Source organism: Falco biarmicus, chromosome 5, assembly GCF_023638135.1.
Source record: "Falco biarmicus isolate bFalBia1 chromosome 5, bFalBia1.pri, whole genome shotgun sequence".
NCBI classification, from domain to species: Eukaryota; Metazoa; Chordata; class Aves; order Falconiformes; family Falconidae; genus Falco; species Falco biarmicus.
Window position 1 is genome coordinate 26,177,236 of NC_079292.1, and position 20,235 is coordinate 26,197,470.

Below are 20,235 nucleotides of genomic sequence, written 5' to 3' on the forward strand. Positions count from 1 at the left end.
CTTCAGGGGCAGCAGGTTGGTCAATATAGATAAGGTGCAGCTGTGGCTGGGCAATTCAAATGGCTGGGCAGCCAATGAAGAGAGAGAGCACGAAACAAGGGAGGAGAGAGCGCACATGCCTTAGATGAGATGAAGGTAGCAGAGGGGCTGTTTGAAGAATGTGTTGGTATGAGATGGTGAAAGACCTTGTTGTAGCTTGATAGTTTTGAGAGTGCTGTAATCAAGCAACAGAATTTCTTCCTGACCTCTTCTGTGTAGGAGTATTTGCTGGATGTTTGCAACGTGTCCCATGGGCTGTGTTAGAGTGAGAATGTGCTGGGGCCATTCACTTGGCTCAGAAAGCAGGTAGCCCGCATTTTATTGGGTTAGTTCTATGGCTGCAAAGGGAAGGTGAGGGCCAGCAACAAAATTCCTTCCTGCATCTTCTGTGTGGACTCCTTTTGTATACTTTCCTAAATGTGAGGGAGAAGTATTAGTAACCAGAGTGTTTTATGCACATGCAGATATTCATTGTTTGTCCATTTTCTGTTTCAGCAATAGTTACCCTGAAATAGATATATTTCCAGCCTATGTTCCTTTTAAATTTAAACCTGTGCTCCTGCTTCCTGATCTCCCCATTCCTGTGAGGTTTTTTTTCAGAGTACTTGTTGTTCCCAAATGTGTTTCTAGTTTTCATCAGTATCTGTTGAACCGCTGCATCTTCTTGTGACTACAGAGGCAATTGGGTCTTTTTCTGTTCTGAGCATCAGCCTCATAAAAGAAGCACTTGAATTGTGTTTAATAATGTATTTGCTTACAGAGACAGTAACACTTTGGTGTGGGGGTGCACTTTCTGCTTACTGATTTTATATTGCCTAAAACAATGACCCATCAGATCACAGGGCTTTGTGGCTGTACTGTAATACCAACAGGGGGTATCACATTTAAATACTAATTTTAAAGTGCTGAAGGACACTGAGAGACCTGAGAGCTAGGTCTGCACTGGGCTTTCCCCGCTTGCCCATTTTAATTTTCTCGTGGTTGTTTATTATTCATGGTAATTTACTGAAAAGTTCTTACAGAACTTACTTTTAGTATTTGGTAGGAATCTGTAGAAAAAAAAAATCCATTTAGAAGCAAATGAGATCATATTAAATACATCACAGCAGTTTTCAAAGTCTCTGCTTGGTGTGGCAAAGGCCAGCACACAGCAAACACAATGCCTGTGCTAGCTCTGGGAGGAGCTCCCAGTCCCCTGCAACTCTGACCAGCAACCCTTTTAAATGGTGTGTGAATTTCAACGGAATCAACCTTATTTCTTTTTCTTCCAGTTCCTTCTCTTTCTCTGCCTTCTTGCACTTTTTCTGTCCATTTCCAAGGAAAGAATTTTTTTTTGGTCTTCTCCAAAAAGCTTCCTTTTAATATAGTGTTTCCAGCTCCCTGGAAATTCTGTTTTTTCACTTTGATTGAGAACCTCATGTTTCCTTTCACACCCACCCCCACTACAGATTTTTTTTTTTTTTTTTTTTTTGGCTGTGGCTTCCCCAGTGCATTAAACAGACCTGCTGCTGCCTTTTCTGAGAAAGTGCTGAAAAAACTTTTCCAATTTCAGGCAGCTTTCCTTTTTATAGCATTTGCTAGCAGCACTGTGGTTATGGCTGACCTCACACTTCCAACTAGAAATAACTAGAAGCCGGGACTGCAAGCACCAGACAGGGCTTTTCTAACCTTTAGCTGTATTAATCCTTCATACAAAATAAAAAAGGAGATGATAAGGGACATAAATGCAACTTCATCATTGGATCATTACAGAAACTTTCAGTGTATCACACTGTGCTAGGAAAAGATGTTTTAAAATTCAAGTGTGCTTAGCTGCTATAAAGCACTCTGGGCTCTCCATTCTAATGTTGCTAGATAGCACGCATGGACAGTGAAGACAGTATACAGGATCCCCTTCTTTATGAAGCACGAGTGTTCATCTGGGTCTTTATTTCCTTGGCTTTCAATGAGCCCAGATGGGACATGCACCTTGTAGGAGTACTTGCTTCACCACAACGGTCAGTGTAACCAGCAGCTCATCCCAGGGCAAAGGCAGATTTTGTTGGGATGCAGCTGAAATGTAAAACACATAGGCACACATAGGTAAATTAGTAAATATATACATATAGACACTTCCACCTATTAATTGAGATGCTGTGATGAAAAAGTGAGACTATTTTAAGGATCATGAGGCGGACATATCCCTAGCTGAGTTTCATGCAAATTATTTCTCGTGAAATTCTGGCATTCCCAGAGGATCTTGTGACCTGATTTTCAATGCTGCTGAAGGCATTCAAATCCCACTGGGAGCCAGAGGGGTTCAGCACCTCTAAAACTTAAGGACTGCTTAATTCTGGTCAGGTGTGTAGTAGTTCCAGGATAACAGGAAGAGCAGGGCCCTGTTCTTGCACCCAGGCCAAGGGAAATAAATTATTTTCCTGCTTTGTGAATTCTGCTAACAAAGAGATAGACCAGTGCATTATGGTTTCCCCCATGTGGAACCTTCCAGGAGTGCCTAAAGAAAAAATGAAAAAGATTTTGCATTTTTGTTCCCATTTAGCCAGATCTCTGAGCCGAGTCCCAGCATCACAATGGCTGCTGTCTGTGTAACATATTTTACTGTATCCTTAGACAAGTTATGTTTTCTGTATTGATATTAAGACAGAAATAGCACAGAAATTTCAGGACAATACTCACCTGGGCTGGGAATTTCTAAGGGCAGCAAGCTAAGGGCTCTTTACTTTGTCCATGCCTGTAATTCATATGGCTTTGCTGCATAACCTTCTTTGGGCCCTAGCTTTGGGGTGGGTTTTTTGTTGTTGTTGGTTTTTTGGTGTTTTGGGTTTTTTTGTCTATTTATTTGGGTTTTGGTTTGTTGTTTTTTTTTAAAAAAAAAGATATTATTCTACTTTAGTAACAGATATGTCGTGTATCAGCCTTCTCTTTAGAAAGGCTTTAATTACTAGAAGTAGTCATTAAAAATCAGTTATAGGATTAATGTGTAGCAGATTCAGAAAAGTTTAGCCTGTACTCTAAAAGAAAGTGTTTTTTTTAAAAAAGAAATTGATTATTCTGCTAAAAGAAAGGACTTTAATTCATTTTTAACTCCATGACTGCCACTGGTATTTTGTAATAACCTGTAACCCAGTCTCAACACACCTGCCACTCCGGTCAGGCTCAGATTAGGTCCTTACCTGGCGGTACTGCTGTGTCCTCTAATTACATTTAGTGTTCCTCTGGCAAACAATCCAGTGTTCCGTTTGGCTTTGTCATTAAACATAAAGCTCCCAGTGTCATTGCTGCTCTAATTTTTGCAGTTACTGCTCAGAGCTTCCTCCGTCACTGTGTGGCAGCACTGCTCCATGTAATGGATACTGCTTAATTCCCTTCAGCTTGGGAACCAGGTGAATGATCAAAGCCCTTTTGTCACTAGACCTATCCCCGTTCCGCTTTATTTGCTGTTTTCTCTTATTATCCCCACAGTCATTTTTCATCCCTTTATTGTCCTCACTTTCTCAGAGGTTTTACAGTGATCGTATTTCCCTAGCTTTAACATTAGATTTTTTTGGTACGTGCATCCAATTATGAGAGTGTCAAGATGTGAACAATGAGCAGAATTACAAAATAAATGCGAGATTATAAGAGGCTTGGAAAGGTGGTATTCATTCCTGCCTTCAGAGTATCTAACCTTAGTTTCCCAATTTAGATACTTTAGATACTGCAAGGCTCTACACAATCAATAGAGACATGCACTCCTCTGCAAGGCTGTTCAGTGTCTGAATTAGAGACGGCTCCCAATGCCTCTCCAGGCTGCCTCCTTCCCTCTATGGATTGCATAGGCATCGTGGTTTAACCCTAGCTGGCAGCTCAGCCCCACGTAGCCACCTACTCACTCTGCCCGTGGTGGGGTGGGGGACAGAATCTGAAGGGTAAAAGTGAGAAAACTTGTGGGGTTGAGGAAAAGACAGTTTGATAGTAGAGCAAAAGCCATGCCTGCAAAGCAAAGGAAGGAATTAATTCAGCACTTCCCATCAGCAGTATCAGTTATATCCAGGAAAGCAGGGCTCCATCACACATAACAGTTACCTGGGAGGACAAATGCCATCACTGTGACTGTCGTGTCATCCCTCGCCCCCCCCCCCCCCCCCCCTTCCTTCTTCTTCCCCCAGCTTTATATGCTGAGCATGATGCTGTATGGTCTGGAATATCCCTTTGGTCAGTTGGGGGCAGCTGTTCTGGCTGTGTCCCCTCCCAGCTCCTTGTGCCCCCCCCCAAGTCTTCTTGCTGGTGGGGTGGGGTGAGGAGCTGAAAAGCCCTGACTCTGTGTCAGTGCTGCTCAGCAATAATGAAAACATCCCTGTGTTATCAACACTGTTTCCAGCACAAATCCAAACCATGGCCCCATACCAGCTACTAAGAAGAAAATTAACTCTACCCCAGCCAAAACCAGACAATAGGGAACCAAGGGATACCATTAAGATGCCTCTCGCAGATGGTGTGAACATTCACCTCACCCACACAAAAGGCACAAGGGACCTCGCTGGAGGAACAGACTACCAGGATCCTCTCAGCCTGATGATCCTCCGACTGTATTGAAGGAGGTCTCTTCCAGATGTCAGTGTCTCTCTGTTGTGGTTATGAATAGAATGCTGTGAAAGATAAGGCAAGGATGTCTGGGTCTGGGGCCAAGAGCAAAAATTTGCCTAAAAGATCTCCATACTTGGGAACGGCCACTGTCGTTGCATGGCTTTGTGCCAAGCCATGTCTGCAAATGACACTTCTCACCACAAAATTATACCCTCTACCCACCTTGTCCCTGCCTCTGCTAGTAACTGCTTTTCCTTAGCAAAATATGTTGAATTCTCTGGGTTCTTCCTGTTCACCTGTTTCCTGCCCTTTGGCCAATGGTCAGCTCATTTCATTTTCTCTCATTCCTTTTCTTTTCACCTAACAACAACCACCAGAGGCATCTTATTGGAACTGGGGAAAATATTCATTCATTTCCCATTATACAGGATTTTCATCCAATAAGAACACCAGAATCTTCCAAATGAGCACAAGTTTTATAGGGAAATAGTATGACAGAATGGTAATAGCTAACGGTTCCTTGGTACCACCTAAATCAGAAGGTTCACAGGGGGAACACAGCTAAAATCCACCCTGGGTAGAGAAGTTTAGTCACAGAAAACAAGAGCTCCGTTTGGAGCTGAAGCCAGGCACGTCAATACCAGATTGAGGCAAGAGGAGAAGGATGCTTTCGAGTGTCCTCAGGTGAAATATTTCTTGCAAGGGGCTTGATCCAGAATGCTGCTCATTAATGGGTTGTCAGTGACTTACATGATGTCTTACATTTTATCTTATCTTACATCTTATCTCCCCTGCTGTGTCAGATGCCAATGAGGCAGGACAAGGAATCACCAATGAAGTGCCAACCGCTCACGTGTGTTTTCTTCCCTCTGATGGAAGGGAATACCAGGTAGGAATCTGGACTCAGACCATAAGTCAGCCAGGCCCAATACTCTCACTGCACCGTTTTATCAAGGCCACACATTTTACATTCGCAGTATGTTGGCACTAAGGAAGAGGTGATGGCCTGATTCAACACAGCTGTCTGATATTGCAGAGAAACATCCTGTAACTCTCTGTGTCAAAGTGCTCGTGGTTCCTGTTTCCAGGCAGAGGAAATAGTAATACATAATGAGCAAAGAAAATTATCCTATATTTAGGGAATACTAACACACAAATTAAAAGGGGCATTTTTATAATAAAGATTACTGTAGTTTCGAAGGGAGGGGAAGTTCAGGAAATTATGTCTGCCAGTCATCCAGATCTGTCAAGGAGTTTGGAATAGATGTGAAAAGTTGCAGGAAAATTATTGCTGAGGGGAACAAAAGACAGAAATGAATGCTTACTGTGAGGAAAAGGCTGCAACACAAGTTCAGTGATCATGTGTCTCATGTGACCTACTGACCAATTAATCTGCACGTGTGTGCCAGTGAGGACCTACGAGCCATGGAAGGAAGCTGAGACACAGCGTGTCTGTATCTGTGCCAAAGAGGCACTTTAAGAGAGGGGATTATATATAAGGGGAACTTCTGGTTACTGTGACAGTGCATGACTGAATTAAAATTTGTAGAAAACAGTCTTTACTAATTCTGTAGTTGAAAAAATACCTTATGTTGCTACATCCCTAACGCTTTCCATTGCCTGTCCTCTCAGTCTCCACCATACCTCCAGCCCTCTTGATCATCCCATCCATTAATCGAGCAAGACGTGCTATGGTGTGAAGACTGCCGGGTTTTGGCAGGTCAAACACAACAGATGATTTCCCAGTGAACTCTGCAGCTTTTCTTTTACTAGGGGAGATCCTTTGGGTCTCTAGTCTCTGTCCAGCCATCAGTGTTCTTAAGAGAGGTGGATGCTTAAGATTACTGAGAAACCCAACCTACTGTCAAATGTAGCAGGAGACAAAAACGTATGATCATATTTCCAGGCTACAGTAACCTCCATGATAACGTTAATCTCCTAATTTAAAATTGCATTGTTGTTTTCAAAAATAATAGCCTCCTGCACAACAGCCACACTACAGTAAATTAGAGATTTTCATCATTATGTATCTGTTTTATTGAGAGCTGAGCTGATTAGCACTGGAAATATTCTTAATATGGCAATGGACTTACTAATTATCAATGAACATTTCAATGAACTAATCCCATTAGTGAATTTTGAGAGTTCCATTAATTTTAAACAGCCAACTGACTAGTTTCTCTTTGGGTTTTTTTTTCACTTTTTCATTCCACTTGTATAAGAAACTTGTGCTTGGGCTTCACAAGACAGCAGGAGAGACATGTGCATGCTGATTTCCCCCTCTCTTCTCATCAGAGGCAAGGAAATCAAATGCTTCCCCAATTTACATGCTACTTAATCCTGCTAACATTAATTTACTTAAATCTGGATACATTAGTTGTCCAATTAGATCTGTACAGTATGCAAAATATGAGGGTTTGGCTAGGTCTCTTTAAAATAATCTAGTTTAATATATCACTTATTTTAAAACACGGCTACCTGCATTTGTCCTTCATCAGTATAAATATAAATATATAAATAAATAAATCAATCTGCTTCTTGCTGGAGGAGGCCAAAAAAAGACCATTTCTAGCTAGTAATTTATTTAAATTCCACTTTTGATATCTTCTAGTTTCAGGAGTACCTTTTATGCTTGGCATGTTCAGTTCTAGGAACCTGGGTAGGAACCTTCAGGGAGATGAACAGCATATATTTGGACATCTGAGGTAAAAGAAATATGATTATATGAATTAAATGTGGCTGCGAAGCTTTTCAAATTCTTCATGTTTTTCATGAACATACAGATTCAGTTGTTGACAGTGGCATGAAGTTTCGTTTGAATTGCTGAGGATCGAAGATTTGGCTTTGTAAGCTAGCGGAATCTTGGTCCCATTTGAAGTTGACAGCTGGATTCTTATGGACTTCACTGGCACCAGGTTTCCAACTGCCAGTTTTCTGGACCTGGCACAGCAATTCTCAAGGACTGACACTAGTGGCGATTCCTGACCTTTGATGAAGACTTGTTTTCAGCTTTTGGATATGCAGTGCTAATAACATCTGTGCAGTCTCAGAGCCACAATAGTACAAAACGGAGTTCAGACAGCACCTTGGCTCCCTGGTGCTCCTAAAATTGCAGAGCAGCTAAGTACATAATTGCACAGCTTTTTGATAGCAGAAGACCAACTACTATTCTTCAGTACACATTAACATTAATCAGTTGTCTAGGTTTGGATCAATCTATAGGAGTGAAATTACAGGGACGTTAGGAAGGTAAATAATTTTTATTACATGAGTGCCTAAGGCTGAGAAAGCATAAGACTCCCCACCCCCCCACCCCCCCAGACACTGTACTCCTTGCTCCAGAAAAGCACGGAGCTGGAGAAAGCAGCTTAATGTATACATAAAAGTGAAGGCTGCCATTTGATAGCAAGCATGTAAGTTATGTAGTATTTTGGTGATGCGAGACTAGTTAAAAGAACACAAATGGAAAGGAAAGAGAAAGGAGAGAGAAAAGATGAGAATACTCCCCCCCCCCAAAAAAAAAAAAGGGATTGCTGGAGTAACAGTAACAGGAGTGGGATGAAGCTAGTGTAGAGATTTAGAACACAGGGGCTGGAACAACAAATGAGTGAATGTGGGTGAAAGTCGAGCCAGAACTGCAGAATGCCTCTGGGGGTGGTTGTCACTCCTGCTTTGGCAGCTGCCTTCATGGCTTGCTTTTTCCCCATCTGAGACCTGGTTCCCCCAGAAATGGGGACTGCTGTCATTATAGATGTAAGCCAGAATATCTATAGTTTATTTTTTTCTCTTTCTGAACTTGTTTTTAATCCAATTTAAGGAGTGAAACACACGGTGTATATGAATGGAGGTTTGCAGTAATGTGTTGAAAATATTGGCCCAGATTTTCAAGCTCAGGAACTAAAACTAGGTACCCACAAGCTAAATTACAGCAACTCTAATGCTGGTTTTAAATTAGATCTGGCTGCTCACAGCCTCACTGATCACGTGACATAAAAATACAGATGTTTTTATGCCCCTTTGTTTCTTCACTACATCAGCTCCAGGCCATCTCAGAATTTGTCCTCCACTGAGGGAGTTCTCCTGTAACACACTGAGCTGTTTGTTTCTTCCATCTGCTCCTATCTGCTAGAGCAGGGATTAGAAATTGTCTCAAGGAATCCCCATTTCCTTTTTATAGCTTCACAGATTCACCATGGGAAGGGATTCAGGTACGAGGAATGTTGCCAGCTGTGAACTGTATCCTGCTCAGCTGTACACCTACAGCTTCCACTCATTTGTAGAAAAATGACTGACATGAATCCAAGAGGATAACTTTGTCCTGTTTCTGTTATTAAACTTGCATGCCTTTATATTGCTCAGAATTAGTTTTCTGGCTTTTGCAAGTCTGTTATTATCATTAGAAGCCTCTTCTACCCTTTGTAGGAAGAGGTAGGATTTTGATGAAGAATAATTCTCCTTTCTATATCCTCAAGCCTACTATTCCTCTTCCAGTTATGTCCACACATGACAACTGGGACAAAAAAGTCAGTCTCCTTTCTTTATACGGACAGGAAATTTGTAGCTGCATTCTGTCCAGGATTCTGAATAAACGAAAAAGCATGGGGTTTTTGACCTATTTCTTTGATCCAAACAATTCCTGTTCCCCAAAAGGAAATAAAAGAATGTCCAACCCTGAAAACAAACAAACAAACAAACAAACACACAAACAGTAAAGAACTAGGTATTATTTTAATATTTTTTTTAAAAAGGTATACTTAGAAACTTTAGGTAGAGCTGATCCAGCTGGGGGTAGGAGAATGCAGTGGATGAGCCCATCTCAGTGTCCCTTCCAGTCAGGTTTTCTATGATAGTATGATTGGGAAGAGGATAATTATCAGCAATATCCAGTGTGAACACAGGAGCAGTTTTGGAGTGCTGCCTGATTACAAGGTATTTGTCTAACACTCATTGTCATTGTATGAGTGCTTTAATTAGCACTGAAAACACTTAGTTACATAGATAATCTCTGGCAAGAATAGATTATGCACCCGATATTTTTTACACTGTATTAAATGCTAAGTGTTTGGACCTACATGGGCACACAATGTCATCACCTGAAAACACTAAAACCTATAAATCCCTGATTTTCTTTTGCAACAGAAATACCAAGAATCATTAAGATTGTTTTTGTATCAACATTGATTTTGATGTTGATATGACTGAACGTATCAACCAGGCAGCACATTTCAATGCAAGGTAAACATTTTCTTTTCAGTAAGGATGAACAATCACAAAGTATGTTTTATCTACGCAAAAATAGACAATCAGCTTATAATCAGGAAAGAGGACAAATGATCCTGTTCTATTTCTACAAAGGCAGATCCTGTTCTGGCATCTGAACAGCTGAGTAGGAGGTATGTATGCATTTAAAGACAAGATACCACACATACAGGGCAGACTCCTGTTTTGTTCTTATACTGGTTTATATTCAGTTCTCCGTGCACTTCAGATTATATTTTCCAGACCGTTTACTTCTCTCCATTTAGTTCATCAAAGTTATTCAAATCTGGGTTTTAAACCTGTGTTTCTACAAAGCTGACTGGAAGCAGAATCATTTACCTAATGTAAAAGGTTAGACTCAGCAGACAGATTAAGACACCTAAATTTAGGTATCTGCACGTAGGTGTTTGCATGTGAGCTAGCTGTTGTAGCTCTCATTGCAATCAGAGGAGGCACCTATGGCTGGTTAGCTGGACACTGCTCAGGATTCATTGACTGTTGATCAGATCACCATTATCTGTAAAGGAAACTCAGGTAACTCACATCTTGAAGACGCATATTGTTAGGTGTCAAACTGCAAACAGAACCTGGTCTCAGGCATAAAATAGACATTTAAAGCTGAGCAAGTACTTACTGAGCAATTTCCCAGTATAATCAATGAAGAGCTGGTCAGTGGAGCTTAGGTGTGATTAATCCAATCAGCTAAAAGTGTCTGTTTTATAATGAACTGAATCACGCCCTCAACTCCTTTGAGTAGGTGCCAGCAACCAGAATGGGAGCCTAGACACTTGGTTTATGTATAGGCACGTACATTGCAGACACCTCAGGTTAAGTGAGATCAATCCTACCCTGGGTGGCTACTGGGAGAGGAGATCCTCTTGTCTAACTTCTTGCATGAAACAGGCTGTACAACTGAGTTCAGCAGGTGCTAGATAAGCAAAGATCTCTCAAAAAAGGTGGTTAGATACACTTGCAACCCCACTAATCTATGGCTTGCTCAGATACTCTGCACACACCAGGCTTCTCCAAGCTCTTCCACTAAGTCTAGGCAAGGAGAAAAAAGATTTCTTTACACACAATAAAGGCAGGGGTCACCAATGATTCCTTCTTCCCATGGGAAGGGCTTGAGGTGACTGATGCAGGACACAACATGACTATGCTTTTTGTTCTCAATGCAGAAGTTCCAGAACAAAATTATCAAGAAAAGGCTGATGCACCTTGTGTGACAGATTTTTATGACTGTATGGAAAGTCAGGAATGTACTTTAAGTGGCAAATTGTGTGTCATTTAATTAACTGATACAGTGGATATGTTAGCCCTGTGAGGGTGGATTTCTGAACTCTTTGTACCAACTAATTTGAGAGACAGTACAAGGAACTTACTCCATTTCCTGCGTTTTCCCAAATGCAAATGTCACTCTTTATCTTAACTGAAGTGGTAGCAGCCCCTTGTATTTTCCACGACCTCCCCTGCTTCTAATTAAAATTCAAATATGGCTCGAATCCTTGGGTGAAAAGAGTGTATACAGACCAGAATCTACCTTGTATAAAAAAGTTACAAAAACAGGATGTGTTTTATTTGAGTGAACTTAATGCTCAGGGTTCATTTTCATTTTAGATACATTTTTTTTCTCATGGTTTTCAAATGTAATTTGTTTCTTAAATTACAGCAAAAATAAAATTCTTTTTTTCTCAGCATTTTTCTTGAGGATCTCAAGGCACTTTACTGGCAGTAGTTTGTTAAACCTTGTCGTCTCCCTCTATAGTGAATATATCACTGCTTGCCCTATCTGCTTTCTCAGCTTTCAGGCTTATTTCCCTCCAGTGGGAGGGAAGACCCTGGGTGTTTTCCAATCAATAATTACTAAAAGGACAGAAACACCATATGCTTTTATGGACAACTTTTTTTCTGTTACTGGTGTTTTCTTTCATTTGTCTTCCCAAACTGAAAACTTGCTAATGGGTTCTTCCTTTATTTCACTGTCATGCTATACTTTTCCCTTGTTTTTAACTACTCCCCAGCAAGTCTCCGGTTTGGCCTGTTCCATTCATTCCCTCTGGAAGGGTTTTCAAGTTTTGAAAGCTCATTTCAGGAAGATTTCATAACAAGAACTTAAGGAAAATAATATAATCTTGCTTTAAAACACTTCCTTCCTCTGTTTTGCTGATGAATTATAACAATTCACAATACCATCTGGCCAGCAACTGGTACAGAACTTGTTTTAAATGTATTTGTTTCTTTTGATTGTAGAACACATAACATGAGGATTCCCTAGCTGCTGTTCCATGGTCAGACAGACCCAGATTACACCATGAGATCAAGATGTGCCCAAATGTTTGGAACTGGGCTAGAAACAGCCTTGGCAAATGATCTGCAGTCTTACAGGGAATTAGAATGTGAATCCTGTAGTGGAGTGTAAAACCCAGGTCTGAATTTTGCCGCTTCATCCATTTTCTAAAACAAAGCAAAATCTGAAGAGAAATCCAACCTTCTCCTTCTTAAGGGGATTTTTTAGAAAACGCTTAAGCTCGTAGATGGAATTCCAAATGAGAAAGGAACCTGTTTTCTGAATCCACTTTTGACGTAACTCAGGAAAATGGGAATGTAGCTGGACAAGACATTTTCATGAGCTTTCTACAATCCCAGGGAGTGAGTGATGTCACAGAACAGTTTGGGAAGTTGGCTGGTTCTCTAGACCCAAGTCTAGGAAGGACAGCCTTCATTCCAAAACCCAGGTGACAAACTAAGCGTTGTCCAGTTCTAATTTTAATGGTGCGTTGGTGGTGGCCCGGAGGGGAAATACTGTCCCTGAGCCTCTTGCCAGATCATTTGAAGCACTTAAGGCAAGAGGTGAGTGAGACTACAGGGCTTTCTATGTCTTCCCTCTAAGCAGATCTTGAACACAAGTGAATATCAGACTTTTAATACATAATTTGAGGTCTGATTCAGTATGGCCCCTAAGGTGGTGCAATTTCAGTGAAACTACCTCTCTTCCTCCTACAGCCAAAGTTCATTCAATTCACTCGTGTGTTTTTGAAAAGACTGTGAAAATGAAGAATTACTCAAAACAGTCTCTAGTGATTATGGATGTTCTCACAGCCCTTACCATAAAGTGAATGTAAAGTGAGTGTAAAGGTACAGACCATTTAGCAACAGAGATTTACTGTCTGTCCTGTGAACAGATGTTAATCTTCAGTGTCAGTGCTGCTCCAGCCACAACCTTGCTGATGTCATGTTTGGTGTTGATTTTTTGACACAGATCTCTTGATCATCAGCTTTTTCATATAAGCTGTGGCAGGACAGTAAGAAGTAAAGGCTAGCTTCACGTTAATGACACAGCAGGTAAAGTTCTTATAATTTATTTTTAGTTCACCAAACCACTCCAGTCTCCAGATTTAGATTCTTTAAAGCAAATGTTGCTGTATACCAAACGCATGGTATTTTCTCACATGTTGCCTCACACATGCTCACATAATTTCCCTGTGAACTATAGCATATCGTAAAGCTGTGTCGTATTCTTTTAATTTTTAGACTGAAGGATTTCAAATGGAACCTAACATAATTAGATTACATGTAATCTCTTCCCATTTTGATCCTATTCATAAGAGTGTTTGCAAAGAAGCTTACTTGAGTCTTAAATGCACAACTTTAAATCGTGCTGACAGTGATGGATCAGAGCAGCACACTATTAGGAAAACATCCTGATGTGCAGGACAAAGGATCATGACTTTATCAAGTGAAATAGGTATCTCCATTGGCAGTGTCCGCTTTAAAATCCTCGACACACCATTTTTTAAACTTCAGCACAAAACCTATAACAAGATGATTCAGAGTCTTTCCTTATCCATTTCTCTCCTGAATCAACACAAACCCTTATTAAAACCTGCTCATAACAGGGTTCCCAAAGATATAGCATAGTTTCTATTAAGGTGTCAGCCTTCAAGATACACTGCAATTTAGAAGCACTTTCGAACAGCCATCACCTTCCTGGTAGTATATTAGAAGAGATTATGTGTTGCCAGAGACAGCAATCCTTGTCAGGTCAGGGCAAAACAACATTTTAAGCCGATTGGCTCATATATCTCAAGGTATGTGTGTCCTTGCACAAATTCACTTTCCCCTCAACCCAGTATTTAAGAAAATCCACCTTTCATGATGTTGATCGATCTGAAGTGTGGTCAGATTGAATCCTGCTTATTATTTTGAGGTTAGGAAAGGAGAAAAAACCTGCAGATGTGGTAGTAAATTATCAGATCATAAAGAAACTTTGAGGAAAATAACCTGTTATTTGGTAGTTGGTGCCTTACCTTTCAGAAAGCTCTTCCTTGCATAAAAATTTTGTGACAGGATAAAGCCTGTTTACACTCAGAGGTATCTGCCAAATGTTCATACTGCTTTACAGCCTAAAGCTGGCTTTGTTTGCCAGAGGTGGGAGGTGCACTTATTAACGATGGTGGCTGTCTATAGGGCACCCTGGCATCCTTACAGGATGAAATTGTTTAACTGGTTCCTAGTAAGACCTGGTGTAAACACCAGCCTCAGCAGTATCTGTGAGCACATCTTTTCCATCAGCCAGGAATGTGAATTACCCCACAGTCCCCACATTTTGGCAGTCTGACTGCCAGTTGTGTGATGGCCCTACCCTGGGAAATGAACTCAGTTGCTTACTGGTGTGAAAGAGCTTGAGAGAGCTTGGCCACACTCTAGGTGGCTTGTTTCACTCTACGGTTGCCATATGGGCTTGGTTAGGGCAAAGATAAACAGAGAGGACTCCTATTTCCCTGGCAAGCTACTTCTGCAGTTAAGGCTTCACAGGAAACCTTCACGCTGCTGTACCCTGAACAGGAGGCTGACTGAACACAGATGGCTCAAGGCAGAGGAGGAAGAATGTGCTTAAAAGCCCAATTCACATCCCCCATTTCATGTTGTGCTATATAAATTCTACATGAATTAGAGCCAAGAAAACACTCTAAATACCACACTGTTGGAAAAAATTATTTTGATGTTCCACAAGGAGCTTTACCTGAATGAACTGAATTATTTATTCTCCATCGGTCATTTATACTTCTCTGTCTGGTTGTTTCAGCAGCAAATGGAAAAGGTCACAAAGATTTAACTTTTGCAGTGCATTAGACAAGCAATTACACCTTTTGCAGGATACAGTTACAGCATATAGCATCTACATGTTTTATTATATGGTACTGTTTTCATTTGCTTGTAACTTCATGAAAATGTATCCCTTTGAGGTTTCAAAATTTGTTGGTATCCAAGAAATTATTCTGTTCCTGTTAACTTTGAGTTACTTCTGACATTCTGGTGGCTACAGGTGAGTGTTAATAATTTTTATCTAATAGTGACTGTGCTCTGAAAACTGACTCTATAAAATACTGTCATGAGATTCCAGGTTCCTTGTCTTACTGTAACTCTACATCAGATCTGTAGAGTTTAAAATAACGTATCTTCCAACTACTGTCCTGGAAAACCACACCAAGGCACACAAAAAATGAAGCTAATGTTTTGTTTTGTTGTGCATCATTGCCAATAAGACTTAATCTCCCGTCCTTTTATTTGTCCCTTTTCTTTCTCTGTTCTCTGTTCTATTTTTCCTTGATTTGAAAGCTGTATGATTTGGTTATAACCAAAATTCCCCTCTCTTCCATCAAATCCCTTCTTCTGCTGTGGGAGCAGGATGAAATCCAGCCAACAAGAATCTAAAATTCAGATTCAGGAAAACACCCCATATTTAATGTTTTAAACCCATCGCACGCTTCAGTTTTGATACAGCCACTTGTGCCTTCTTCAGTCAGGCTTCCTAACTTTTGCATTTTCTATGCACAGCCATGCTGCATTATCTATCTAGTCAACACAGAAAGGGATCTCCAGGAAGTTACATGACATGGGATGTACAGGTAGTGACATCTTGTTGGTATTGTGGTGTTTCTCAGTTTACTGAAAAGCTACTTAGTATTAACGAGGCATTTTAGAAAGTTGTATTGTACTGAATGAGTATATTAAACTTTGTTCTATGTGCACTTTTCATAGATAAAAGAATACTGAAAGCTGTATCAGCATTTAAAAGGAGAAAGAGAAAAATGAGAGAATATTGAAATAATGGAAGGAATAAAACAGGAGAAGGCAAATGGAAAAGGGCAAGAAAATGCTAAAGGAGACAGAAAAATTTGTAAAAAAGAAAGGAGATGAAGAAAATATGTCTTGACAGAAAGGACAGAAATAGCCCCTTTCATCAGGCAGTGACAGCAAGTGCTGCATACATTTAAATCTCATTCCCATGGCAGGAGGCACCAAAAGCAGGAAGAGAGGCCCGATTCAGTGAAACATGAGCCTCAGCAAACCAAGGGAGCCTACAGACAATGGGACCAGAATGAGGGCAAGGGAACAATCAGAACCAAAAGGAAAACAGTCATTTAGGCAGCCAGAAAAAATGCATCAGCAGCCAACAACGAAGCAAAGGGCAAACCCTCCTGCTCAGAGCCCCGCTCCCACCCCTGCTGTTAATATCCCTTCTGCTGATGCTGCCACGCATGCACAGGCAAACCTCTGCCTACATCATCAGTTCTGCACAACTGGCTGATGCTAAGCTCCTGGAAATATCTATGACATGATCAGGCAAGTGGCGGACTGAAAGTAACACCTGAAACAGTCACCCATGACTTTCATTTTGGGGAAAATAAACAAAAGCAAAACCACCAGGTGGTATTGCAGCTGAGAACATTTAATCTTATACAACGTTAATGTACTTCAGAATACTGGAAAGAATAGCCATCTGCCACCTATTGTCCATAGTGCTATAAACACTTCATATCAAATCAGATATTTTGACTGATATTCTTGGTAATGATTAGAGTAGGTTTTAACAGTGACAAACCTCAGAGGCTGAAGAGGCAATTGTTTGAATTTAAGACTAATTGACAGGCTTGTATTTGTTCAGATACCTGCAGGATCCTCTGAGCAACTCACTCTTGGGATACATGCCTGTGCATAAATGGTTTGAGCGACACAGGAAAAAAAGCATTAGCTCATGTGTCTTAAAAACAATCTGCAAGCAGGAGTGGAAATGCCATATGCCACAGAAAATATGCTGAAATCCTACACACCACAGAAGCTAAGCCAAATCTATAGCACAAACACAATTTGAAAAGGAACAGTCCAAAGACAGTTTTTAAAATTATTTTAGGACCAACAAAATTCTACGAACTGCTGCTCTCTCAGTTCACAGAATGCATAATTTTGTAAAGTCAAAGTCAAGCTCTTCAGGGCTGCAGCTGTGTCCTTGTATGAATTTATATGTTTTGCCCAATGAGCTGCCTTAGGGACAGGCCACCACAGCAAAATGCTCCAATACTTTCATGGACTTCCAATCTACAATTGCCAATCCAAAGCCTGGGGTTTGATTTTCAAAGCTGCAGTCATTATGAAACCTTGCCCTGCCAAGGATTACAGGTCTATCAATGACTTGTTGAGGTAGTCGACACAAAAGACACATGCACCTGTATGCACACAGCCCCGCAGAGCTAAGTGTACTCTGAAGACTTGAGAAGCCTGGGAAGGAAGAAGGAAGCTCAAGAAGGAATCTTCTAAAAATCATCTCCATGTCCCATTGCAAGACTCTAATCTCAGGACTGTTGCAGCTAGGAAGCCCATCTATACAGTAAGGGCAGACTGTAAACAGAACTTGAAGACAGACAAATCTATTTTCATGAGATGTTGCAGTTAGCTCCTATAATTTTGCATATATGCTTTGTGTTCTGCTTAATTTTTTAAAATGCTGTTTTATTGAAGACAATGAGTTTCGTAAGCTTCATAGCTACAAAAAAACCCAAAACAAAACAAAACACAAACAACCACAAAAAACAATCAAACCACAGGGCAAAGCATATTGAGAAAAAACTGCTGATGAAAATCTCATAACATTTTTGCAATATGAATTCTTGTATTCTTTTGAAGTCCAGGAGGAAGGATTGCAGTGTTACAGGGAATAGGGTACTTTAAAAGGGAATGTTAATGCTCTGTTCCTTTCACTCTGGCTTTGTAATATTGCTGCTAAATACTGCCAGTGGCCATGATGAGTGCTCAGTATCTTGATGTGGTATATAACCCAAGTGCAGACCTGACAAGATGAAGCGTTAGTTTGCAAGGTGTTCAGCATCTTCACTTCTATGGCTCCAGCCAGAGCTGTCAATGGCTGCAACACCTGTACTTAAACACAGACCAGGTCAACTTCTGAGGTAAGCACTGAACGTTCCCTAATGTTAACAGGTATTACCAGTTCAGAATGCAATTTAATGAAAAGGTCTAGGTTGTATCATAAATGCGAGGCCCAACTGAAATCCAAACATGCCTTACATATCTCTGGTCCAAGCCCACACTCAGCATGCAAACTGCAGCTTTTCTGTTTATAGAGCAGATGGACCTGACACAGGCAAGTTTTGTACCGTCTAAACCACATGGCTGGTCCTACCTACATGATGTGGAAGATAAATTGGCCCACTGGGAACTGCATGAAGCCAAGCAGTGTGGGGTCAGTTGGCAGGCTACATAAAGGACTAGTTTTGAGGGCAGTGTAGACATAACACTGGTCAGACTTGGGAAAACCATGCTGAGATTTGCCTGCTTCCCCGGGCATGCTCCTGCAAAGACAGCAGGGACAAAGGCAATGTCTCTCCTATGTTCTTGCAATGTCACAGAGATCTTTAAGCATTATAAATAACAATGACTGCATATACTTTCTCAGACTAAGAGCTGTAATAAAAAATGAAGTGTTGGTAGAAATGATATTGCAGGATTTCTATGTGGGAGTAGCGATAAAACAAGTATGATATCACTGTCAGCCACTTGAAAAGCTGTGATTTTAGAACTGTTCCACATCCCAGTTATAGTAGTGCAACAGGAAACAATGAGCATATGGGGAAACAAAAAGTATGATATATAATTTGGGAATGTATGAAATAGAGACGAGATGGTTCAGATGACATAGAGATCTCCCTGTGGAAGACATTTATCTAACTAATTAGCCATTTTGGGAGGAAACAAATCCCTAGCTGGAAGAAAGTTAAGTATGGTTTTATATTCCAACACCATCTAAAATTTTTAAAAAGGCAATTAAGACTTGAAATTGGAGGGAGTCAGATCCAACCACAGTATGCCTCTTAGGATTTATGGGATACTGACAGTCTAGTTAATCACAATTACTTTCTGAAATGTATTGCAAAGCAATAAATAATTTCTGTTTTCTGTTAGGCTTCCTCTGCACAAGGAGAGGAAACATTTAGACAAAAAGTGATCTGAGCTGCTACGTCTTACTGCCTTGAGCCATTTTCTCCTACAGGAAATTAATGTCATATGCAACCATGCTCATACATGGCTATGTAGATTTCCCAGATTCTCAGAGACAGTAAGATGTGCTGGCATGGGTATTTCCTGTGCCAGGGTTGATATTTCCAGTTTTTTCCAGAAGTAAGACTATTCAGGCTGTTTTTCATCTAAAATGAGAGAGAACTCCAAGGACTGAAAGCCTATTAAAAATGGAGATATCTGTGGAGAAGATTTACTGATCTCTGGCTAACTAGTCAATTGTTATTCAACTCATTTAATCTACCCTGGAATAATGGAGCCATGCTTTCTACAAATTGTCACAACATGTCCTTGTATTACAAGATTTGGTAAAAACGAGTATCAGAAGTTCAGGGCCCTACAACTCATAGTGCAAGTTGTCTGGAATGGCTGATTATAAAGAGTTTATCTTTAGTAGATTATGCTAAATTCCTTGGTTACTATTTGAATAGGAAGTATTTAAATACAATTATTACACAAACACAGGATTGTTTAAAACACTCAAAACATTTTCTGAACATTGCTCTCTTTTTATATCATTATTGGATGTCTTTTGGTAGCACATTTTAACTACTTTTTAGTCTTGCTTCTAATGTAACATCATATTGTATTACTACTCCAAATTCCCTCTTAATCACCAGTTTTCTTTTTAAACAAAAGTCACTCCTTATGGTCGACAGTGCTGTGGCATTTGAGATGTCTAATAGTCTCAAGCAGCTGTTTGGCGCATTTCTAAGCTTCCTCCCTTCCCATCTTGTTTCCAACGTGGTTGACTGCCCCATGCAAAGCACAGGAATGTGTATGCATAAGTAATTTGCACACAGGGAGTGGGAGCACTCTGCTTAAGGAAGAGGTAGGGCTGGGATCAAAGTCATCCCTCTTGTGATGTGTACACGAAGCCCAGAGTGGAATGAGCCATGCTTCCTATCCCAGCGTATGCATTTTCACACAAAAGCCTGACAAGTTCACCCGTAAAGCTGTACTTCAACCCTCCCATTTCCAGTGCTGGTGGTTTGCCAG